The sequence below is a fragment of the Phyllobates terribilis genome, unplaced genomic scaffold (genome assembly GCF_046119375.1).
Source record: "Phyllobates terribilis strain yellow unplaced genomic scaffold, ASM4611937v1 Scaffold_7__3_contigs__length_470593459, whole genome shotgun sequence".
Lineage (NCBI taxonomy): Eukaryota > Metazoa > Chordata > Amphibia > Anura > Dendrobatidae > Phyllobates > Phyllobates terribilis.
In genome coordinates, this window is record NW_027362767.1 from 264991687 (window position 1) to 265002149 (window position 10463).

Genomic DNA, 10463 nt, shown 5'->3' on the forward strand with positions numbered 1-10463 from the left:
ATCCTGGTATATATGCCCCCCCTTCCTGTTATACGTGGCCCCCATCCCCATCCTGGTATGCATGGCACCTCTCATCCCCATCCTGGTATGCATGGCACCCCAATCCCCCATCCTGCTATGCATGGCACCCCTCATTCTCATCCTGGTATGCATGGCACCCCTTATCCCCATCCTGGTATGCATGGCACCCCTCTATCCTGGTATGCATGGCACCTCCCCCATCCTGGTATGCATGGCACCCCTCATCCCCCATACTGGTATGCATGGCCCCCCTCATCCTGGTATGCATGGCCCCTCCCCCATCCTGGTATGCATGGCACCCATCATCCTGGTATGCATGGCACCCCTCATCCCCATCCTGGTATGCATGGCACCCCTCTATCCTGGTATGCATGGCACCTCCCCCATCCTGGTATGCATGGCACACCTCATCCTGGTACGCATGGCACCTCCCCCATCATGGTATGCATGGCACCTCCCCCATCCTGGTATGCATGGCATCCCTCATCCTGGTATGCATGGCACCTCCCCCATCCTGGTATGCATGGCACCCCTCATCCTGGTACGCATGGTACCCCCATGACGCTGCACACAAAAAAATAAAACATTCTACTCACCTTCCCTCTGCTCCAGCGCTGCGTCCTGTTCTGCTGCCAGCAGCTGATCTCACCGTGTGAGCAGCGCATGACGTCACTGTCATGCGCACTCACACAGTGAGTTAAGCTACCGGAATAGTCACTGCTCTCCATGCCGGGACTATGTACATGGGGAGTAGTGACTATTCATTCTCCTTAACAACGGGCGTACATGACTCCTGCAGCGACTAAGCGATCGCGTGTGCCCGCTATTAAAGAGCATGAATATTCACTCCTCTCCACTCCCATGGGCATGAAGAGGAGTGAATATTCATGCTCTTTCGTAGCGGGCACACGTAACCGCCGAGCCACTGCATGAGCCGCGGCTGCTGCTGACACCTGCGCCCGCTATTAAGGAGAATGAGTATTCAATGCTCCACACGCCCATGGGCATGGCGAGCAGTGAATATTCATTTTCTTTAGCAGCGGGCACAGTGTTGGCTGCTGCAGGTGGATCCTGCCTCCTGTGCCTCACTTCTCCGCCACTGCCGTTCCCCCCACACTCACCATCCTCCACAGCACCATAGTACATTCGGACTAAAAGACGCACCCTCCACTTTCCTCCAAAATTTGAGGAAAAAAGTGCGTCTTTTAGTCCAAAAAATATAGTATATAGATTACTTGCATAGTTAAATCTTCGGGCTCTCCCCCTTTCTCTCCTCCTTCTTATACATGTTCACCATTATTTCATTGCTAGCGTTGTGCACATGCGCCCTAAGTCCGTGCTTCTGACTTTAAGCATTCCGGCAATTGTGGCTGCTGGCACGCACTGTCATGTTCTGTTGGCCAGTCGACACTGCGTGCTTGTGACGCGCCCCCTGGGCCGTGGGGTACCCGGTGCCAGGCCGGTAGATGCTGGGGGATGTCACAATGGCGGTGACCCGGTCCTTGACCCAGGGCGGTCAATAAAAGGAGTTATGTATAGGGGATTTATGGTGTTTATAAAGTTCGTGACGCCACCTGTGGAATGCGGCTAAAGGGAGCCGCCGCTGCGGAGCAGTCCTCTGAAGCTGATGTTACTGCAGCAGGGATGGTGTGGCTCTCCACAGGAAGAGCTAGCTCCAGGGCAGTGTAGATGATGTTGCAGGTTGTGCTGGGCGTTGTAGTGCAGGGGTTGATGGCACAGCAAGAAACACAGACAAGGAAGTGCAGTCCCAGGGTCTTTACTCACGGTTATTGCAGTCCAAGTTACAGAGCTCAGTATAACTGCCCACGTCGTGCTGGGTTTACTCAGTGAGGGGTTCAGTCTACCCCCAGATATCTCCGGAGTACTTAGCAGGACCCCCTTCTGTGTCTTCTCTCTGGCTGTCTCCCCTTAACCTCATACCAAGTGTCCCAGTCCAGTATCTGCGGGCCTTTGCGGGCGACGTCTGTTCCGTCCCCTGGGTCCTATGTAAGGTGCCCCAGCGAGGTAGTCGTGGGCGAGCTGTAGCCCCCTCTCGCTCTGGCTCCCTACAGACAATTTGTGTCCTCCCTCTGATGTATGGCTGTGTATGTGGTGCTCTCCACTTACTTCAAACCATCCGATCGCGGCTGTCTCCAGGCATTTCTCTTCTGGGACCAGGGCAGCAATAAATTCAGAGGACACGAGGTTCTTAACCATAACTTGGACTTTACTTGGGGAAGAGGAATATGTACAGTATTTACAGGCAGATATAATGGATAAGGCCCGACGGGCTATTATCTCCCTCACAGGCGCTGGCAACATCTTCAGCCCTGGTTCCCTCTTTAAGTGAAGCATCTCTGTGACTCTAATCTCTAGCCAAAGAGACTCTTCTGCAATATCAACAGTGATCTGGATCCGATATCTCCCCCACGTCTTAGCCTGGAGTCCTATTTATCTTCCTCTGCTTCCTGCAGACTAGAAGTGCCCCGGGTCCTCAATACTTCCTTTGAGTTTCTCCGGCCGGCTAACAGGACTCTTGCTCTTGCGTAGGGAGAGTTTCACACTGGTGATCCCACTGTCTGAGGGTATGGAGCTCCCGTCTACCCTAGCAGCCACCATATATTCAGGCTGCCCGTACGGTTCACTGTCCTATCTCTAACTGAACATCTCTTCCTGCTTCTGGAAGCTAAGCAGGGATTTACCTAAAGTGCCCACGCTCTGTGGACTGTCATAACACAACATTAACCCCATCACTGCCTGTAACACTGCTAGCAGACTCAACCTGACATCTGCACCCAGGACAGTGGCATCTTGTGGCTGATTGAGGTACTGCAGCCCACAAGGAATTATGTCAGGACCAAGCTCTACCACACTCAGGGCTTAATCAGGGCACTAAGTTCCCCCTCTACTCTACCAACTGGACCACTGAAGCTAACCCCTTAGCTTGGCCTACCAACAGTTCAGAGAGGTCTGACTGCAGGAACACTTCTTTTAACTACCTCAGTGCCAAGGGAAGGCTACGTCCTTCCCTACTTTTACATTCCTCCACACTTTAATGTTGGTCGTCCCCGACCACACTAAACAATCAATACTTATCAGCAGCTATAACATCATATCACATTTACTAAAACATTTTAGTGCACGACTGGTCCTGAAGTCTTCTTCTTGAGTAGGAGACCGGCCCTTCTCGTTTAAGGGCCCCGGAACTGCAATTCAGGACAGTCCATTACCAACTTTCAAACTTCTCAAAGTACCGGTCCTTCTCGGTAAGGACCCTGGAAACACAATGTTCATGTCCATATTTTTAAGACAGATCACACACCAATAGCCCTCAATCTCCTCTGAAGGCTGCATTCTGAGGCACACGGTCACAGGGAACACCCCGTGAGTCACTTTCATCTTTGCCCTAGCGGGGGTCACCGGTTCTTCCCACTAGGCCGCAAGTCTCTTAGAATTAAAGGACAGTCATCCTCACAGTGTGCCTCAGTGTTTTAAATTTCAGCAGAAAAAGGCGCAACAAGCGCAACAAAAATAAAAGTAAAAACAAAAGAGCAGCTCTCTTGGGCACACAACTTCAGTGCTGCTTAGGGCCTTCCTGGCCTGGGAGGTAGGGGAACAGTCCTCCATATATATCTTTCTCTTTAGCTCAATTCAACATGGGGCACTCCGCCCCCATTGGGAAACAGTCCCAGAAACAGGACCACCGCTGGTGGGTCCTGATAAAGGAAGAGGTGAAAGGTCAACGGACCTTTTAGCCAGCTAGCTCACTTCTTCCGGGCCTCCTCCCGTTCCTTCATGAAGGCGGCCCATGCTGCAGACGAAGGTGGCTTCTTCCACTTCCAAGGCTGATCGGGGTATCTGCTAGGCCCAGGGTCCTCGTCCGAGGACGTAGCACTGCCACAGCCGACCTGGGTAGGGCCGTAGCTGGTCACTGTAAAGTGATGGACTTCATGACTGGCACCAGCCTGAGTCTCTCTGGCAGTTCCTTGCTCAACTGCCTCAGCCCCTCCTGGGTATTTGGCTGCTGAGTCCACATCAGGCGCCTCAGTGGGAGAGTCGGCCCTGCTGCAGCTCGGGAAGACTTCCTCCTCTTCATTCTCGATGTCTCCCCACTGCCGCTTCCTGGGTTCCTCCTCTTGTGGGACACTGGCCTTGGGAGGGGGTAGGAATCCTTTAGGGGCTTCCCTAGCCCAGCGCTGCAGAGTCTCTCTCTTGGCCTGTCGTTGGAAGACTTCCTTGTCCTTCTCAAGGACATCCTCCCATTTATACGGTCGGGTGAGCGCAGCCGCGTACCACCCCCTGGAACACTCGCATTTGACAAAGTGGACTATGTCCCCCACACGTAGGTTGTGGAGACGGTCGGGCAGGTAGTCGCGCTTGATAACTTCACGGGTGACGAATACCTCATGCCCGGTCCACTCCTCTTCTAAGAACCCATACCCCTCACGGATATGGAACTCTAGGACTCGCCCCCCGAGTCTGGGACGCCTCCACCGACTCCCTCCACGCCGCATTGGACCCCTCCAGCCAGCCTCTCAGGAAAGTATCGGTCCATCACCGCTGTTCTCGTGGCGTCATCGGGGGGTTGCGGGTAGTCCACTTCAGGCTACCGAGCTCGGCGTAACGCTTTGCTGAGGGGGCGTTTATGGCCTCCAATGCCAGCTGCCAAAAATTCTCCCGGGTGGCCTTCCTTCTAGGGGGCCTCGCCTCCGAACCACCCTCTTCAGGCCTAGGGGCCCCTGTCGCCGCGGAAGCTATCGCTGCAGGCGAAACCGGCTACTGGGGTATAGACCGCTCACCTCCATCAAGTCCCGCTGCAGTTATTGCTCCGGGCACACCGGGATGTTCTCCACCCTCCGCCGAGGGCGACGTGTCTTCCGGCATCCGGCTCCAGCACCACATACGGAACTCGTGGATGAGCAGGCCCAACTCCGGATCGGGCCTAGTGGACCACTGGACAGCCACTGGGGCAAAGACTCACGGGCAGCGTCCGCGGGTGAGCGACTTCTGATTGCGACCCCTGGGGTAATCAGCTCTAGTATCTCCTCCTCGCTGCTCATTTCGGACAGATTATCCGATCCTCCGGTTGCCATCTTCTTGGAGCGTCCACTACAGCACCTCCTTCCTCTCCATGCTGAGCAGAAAATGGCGCTGGTCGTTTGCCGATGACGCGCGTCCTGCGCGTCCAACTCCTCCTCTTCCTGGGCTGGCCTTCTGACGCGACCGCCGCGTCACTCATCGCTCTCGGCAGCTCCGCCTTCAGCTGCGCCCCTTCTCTGTGCGTGCTGATACTCACTGGGCCGGACTTCGCTTTACACCGGGCCCTCTTCCTCACTGGACGTCCCATCCTGGGACGCATCTTCACTGCTGGGCCCATCCTTCTTTGGGCCGGAGCTCGTAGGGGCTGGACATCTTTTCGCGCTCTCCGGCGCTGTCCACTCCCACGATAGGCGGTTCTTCTCCTAGACTTTACCGCCACTGTCACCATCTTGGAATCCATGCTTCGGGCCGCCATCTTGGGCCGCATGCCTTCCAACACTTTCTCCTCAGTGTTCTGCGTCGGCTCTTCCCCGCTTTCTTCATGCGAGGAGCTAGCATCCTGCCGACTACGCCAAATGTAAGGTGCCCCAGCGAGGTAGTCGTGGGAGAGCTGTAGCCCCCTCTCGCTCTGGCACCCTACAGACAATTTGTGTCCTCCCTCTGATGTGTGGCTGTGTATGTGGTGCTCTCCACTTACTTCAAACCATCCGATCGCGGCTGTCTCCAAGCATTTCTCTTCTGGGACCAGGGCAGCAATAAATTCAGAGGACACGAGGTTCTTAACCATAACTTGGACTTTACTTGGGGAAGAGGAATATGTACAGTATTTACAGGCAGATATAATGGATAAGGCCCGACAGGCTATTATCTCCCTCACAGGCGCTGGCAACATCTTCAGCCCTGGTTCCCTCTTTAAGTGAAGCATCTCTGTGACTCTAATCTCTAGCCCAATAGACTTTTCTGCAATATCAACAGTGATCTGGATCTGATATCTCCCCCACGTCTTAGCCTGGAGTCCTATTTATTTTCCTCTGCTTCCTGCAGACTAGAAGTGCCCCGGCTCCTCAATACTTCCTTTGAGTTTCTCCGGCCAGCTAACAGGACTCTTGCTCTTGCGTAGGGAGACTTTCACACTGGTGATCCCACTGTCTGAGAGTATGGAGCTCCCGTCTACCCTAGCAGCCACCATATATTCAGGCTGCCCCGCTGTCCTATCTCTAACTGAACATCTCTTCCTGCTTCTGGAAGCTAAGCAGGGATTTAGCTAAAGTGCCCACCCTCTGTGGACTGTCATAACACAACATTAACCCCATCACTGCCTGTAACACTGCTAGCAGACTCAACCTGACATCTGCACCCAGGACAGTGGCATCTTGTGGCTGATTGAGGTACTGCAGCCCACAAGGAATTATGTCAGGACCAAGCTCTACCACACTCAGGGCTTGATCAGGGCAAAAAGTTCTCCCTCTACTCTACCGACTGGACCACTGAAGCTAACCCCTTAGCTTGGCCTACCAACAGTTCAGAGAGGTCTAACTGCAGGAACACTTATTTTAACTACCTCAGTGACAAGGGAAGGCTACGTCCTTCCCCACTATTACACCTATATCGCTACCTTCCTGGTGAGACTGGTATGGAATGTTGGCTACAGGACATGAAATACTGCAGCCTCCGGTTTCTAGTTAAGATGTGCAATCTTTTGCTAGTTGAGGGATCCGGTACCCTGTATGCAGCCTGACCCCTCCACCTCCCGGTAGATGCGGGCGTACGGGTGGCCTTCTGCACGGCCCGTACCCCTAGGGTCCCTTCTTCCGTTCCTAGAGCCTTCCTGCTCCCTCTCCTCTCTTCTCTTCTCAGTTTTGGGCCTCACTGTCCAGGCCCACCTCTGGAGCAGAGCTCGTACAGAGCCTCTGCTCCTGTCACTTCTCCTCCTTTGACTGAACACTGATCTAAGATGGTGTTTCTACTTATATCTTTCTTCTATGTGCTCCCCTTAACTACGTCCTCCACCCATACCCACTACATGTTTCCCCTTTACTAAGTTCCCCCCCACTCCAGCCAGGGACTGTGTTCTCCCGTAGGAGCAATCTCGCCCTGCCCTCTGAAGTGTGGTGTAATGAATGCAGGTGTTAGCGTCCTGAGCTGTACTCCTTCCTTACCTGAGAGTGAGATACCACACCTCTGGGTGAGATGCAGCACCTCTGTGGCGACCGAACCCTCAGGGGCGCCACACTTGTGCTCCACAGGCCGGATGCCGGAAGCCAGCTGACATTAAAGAGGCGGGACTGGGGCTTCATGCGCCGATGAAGGCGCAAGCAATCATATCTTCACTACCTGACGTTGGGTCACGTGACAATGCGCCTCGGCACTATTGGCCACCAATGTACATTTAAACACAGTAGTTTCCCCATCCCTGACACGCCCCCTAAAGTTGTGGCATGAAACGCGCGTCGGGGTAGAGGGACACAGGACCAGTCTGCACTTTATTCCCTGTGATCTTCACCTAGGTAACCGTATTTATAATATGAGCCGAACTCCTGTATTTACATGTATGTCTATGATAGCTACAAAGTGATTAGGAGATACTAGCTTACCTTTATTGTTATGTTACCATTATTAAATTTTTCTATGGGTTATATAAAAATCTTGTTCTGTGCCCCTCCTTGTTGAGGTACCTATTTTTATTATGAAATGTTTTTAATTATTCATTCAACAAAATATTATATTTTATTATAAACTATGGTGTTCTTTCTGTCTTTCTCTCTCTCTCTATATATAATATATAATCTCTAGCCAGTAACTTTTGGGTTGAGATATTTGTTGATTTGCATTTAATCTATAGGGTGACCCTATGACCTGGTGGTTGTAATATTTATGACTTTCTTTCTGATATGCTAACTAAACAATACAGACCCTGGCTGCTATCGTCCATAACAACCACTGATTCTTTTTTTTTTTTTTTTTTTATAGCGTTAACATATTCCCCAGTGCTTTACATACATTATCGTCGCTGTCCCCATCGGGGCTCACAATCTAGATTCCCTATCAGTATGTCTTTGGAGTGTGGGAGGAAACCGGAGAACCCGGAGGAAACCCACGCAAACACGGGGAGAACATACAAACTCCTTGCAGATGTTGTCCTTTGTGGAATATGAACCCAGGACCCCAGCGCTGCAAGGCTGCAGTGCTAACCACTGAGCCACCGTGCTGCCCATTCTTGTAGTTTGGTGCACACACCGGTGCAGTCTCTGCTCAGAGAGGTTCTAGCTACAACACAACCCACTCTGCTCAGATTCCCCCAGCTGACTGACCAGTGAACACCTGGCCTGGTTCTAGTCATAGCTATCCAGATGCACCTAATCGGGCCCTGTTGTTTTATGATTTAACCCTAGCCTATCTGGCTTTCCGAGAACTGGTTGTGCATGATGTACCCATCCATTACCAATGGTCTCTGTGTGGCTACTTATATAAATAGATATTGCCCTTAATCTTAGCCAAAAAGGACGAGAAGTGAGATCCCACAAGGGCTGCCACCCAGGTTTTCCGAGTTCTGGATCGCGTATTATGCCTAGATAAGCAATTAGAACATTGGATGTTTCATTGCACAGTTAGTCTGCGAGAAGGGGGGGACTACCTGCTTTCAATGTTGCCCTGTAAGTATTGCCTGTATTATACTTCAGTGCTGCACTCAGAATTCTGTTCCTTTATGAGATGAGTTTAAAGTGCCTGGTGCAAAGTTGACACGCTGAGCCAGTTTTGTACAAGACACTGAACAAGCAGGTAGTGTTGGGAGATTTATGTCCAGATGTCTACAGAATCATGAATGCAGCTTCTGAAGAATTGTCAATGAAATTCTTTTAGTTGAGTGGGACTCCAACATATCTTTACTGCCATGAGGTTTCTCATGTGCGCTCACTCTATATAAAGTCTGTGGGAGGGATATTAAAGTCAGATTTACAAGGCCAGATGACCTCTTTCACTGGACAAAATAACCGCTGCCCGGTTAAATTAAAACAATATCTTATTTGTGAATCGCTATTTAAGCAATTGTCCTATATCCAGACAGACGGTGCAGACCGCAGATGTGATCATCCCGTATTATCCACACCGTGGCGTGACACCCACTCCTCTCCACTACACGCAGAAGCCGCAGTCTCCTTCTTTTCTTCTTCATTACCAAGATATTTTTAAGTCGATTTTAACGAACTGCTGCCTATGAATAAATAAGGATAATCCTGGCCAAGTCCTGACCTACTTTATGGAGAAGCTGGTGATCAATACGATGTAGAGCAGAGATACCTCCTGCTGGCACAGGGGAAGTGAATGCCAGGATGATGAATTCAGGCCTGAGAATCAGGGCGCCCATTATAGTGATTGGGCACAAAGAAGCGGCAGAGCACTCCCCATATCCTTCATTCAATTGCATACTGCAATGTAATTACAAGTACAACCATTGGATGCTGCTTTGCATTGTCACACTCAAGTCTTAATTTAATATTATAATATCAGTATCCTAAATGTCCCTGACTGTAACAGCTGATCACTATAGGCAAATTACGCACCTGTTTCATTTTAAAAAGCAGTTGCATTAATCAGAGTCAACCCATTTAAATTGAGTGAGGAACCTAGCATAGAGAGGGGATATGTGTTTGCAGTACCATAAGGCACTTATCATACCTATAACCTGCAGCCACCACTAGGGGGAGCTTCCTATATATAGAAAAACATAAGATTCTGTCTGCAGCCAACACTAGGGGGAGCTCCCTGTATACAGAGATACAGGATAAGATTCTGTCTGCAGCCGCCACTAGGGGAAGCTCCCTGTATACAGAGATACATGATAAGATTCTGTCTGCAGCCACCACTAGGGGGAGCTCCCTGTATACAGAGATACATGATGAGATTCTCTCTGCAGCCACCACTAGGTGGAGCTCCCTGTATACAGAGATACATGATAAGATTCTCTCTGCAGCCACCACTAGGTGGAGCTTCCTGTATACAGAGATACAGGATAAGATTCTGTCTGCAGCCAACACTAGGGGGGGCTCCCTGTATACAGAGATACATGATCCGATTCTGTCAGCAGCCACCACTAGGTGGAGCTTCCTGTATACAGAAATACAGGATAAGATTCTGTCTGCAGCCACCACTAGGGGGAGCTCCCTGTATACAGAGATACATGATAAGATTCTGTCTGCAGCCACCACTAGGGGGAGCTCCCTGTATACAGAGATACATGATAAGATTCTCTCTGCAGCCACCACTAGGTGGAGCTTCCTGTATACAGAGATACAGGATAAGATTCTGTCTGCAGCCAACACTAGGGGGGGCTCCCTGTATACAGAGATACATGATCCGATTCTGTCAGCAGCCACCACTAGGGGGAGCTTCCTGTATACAGA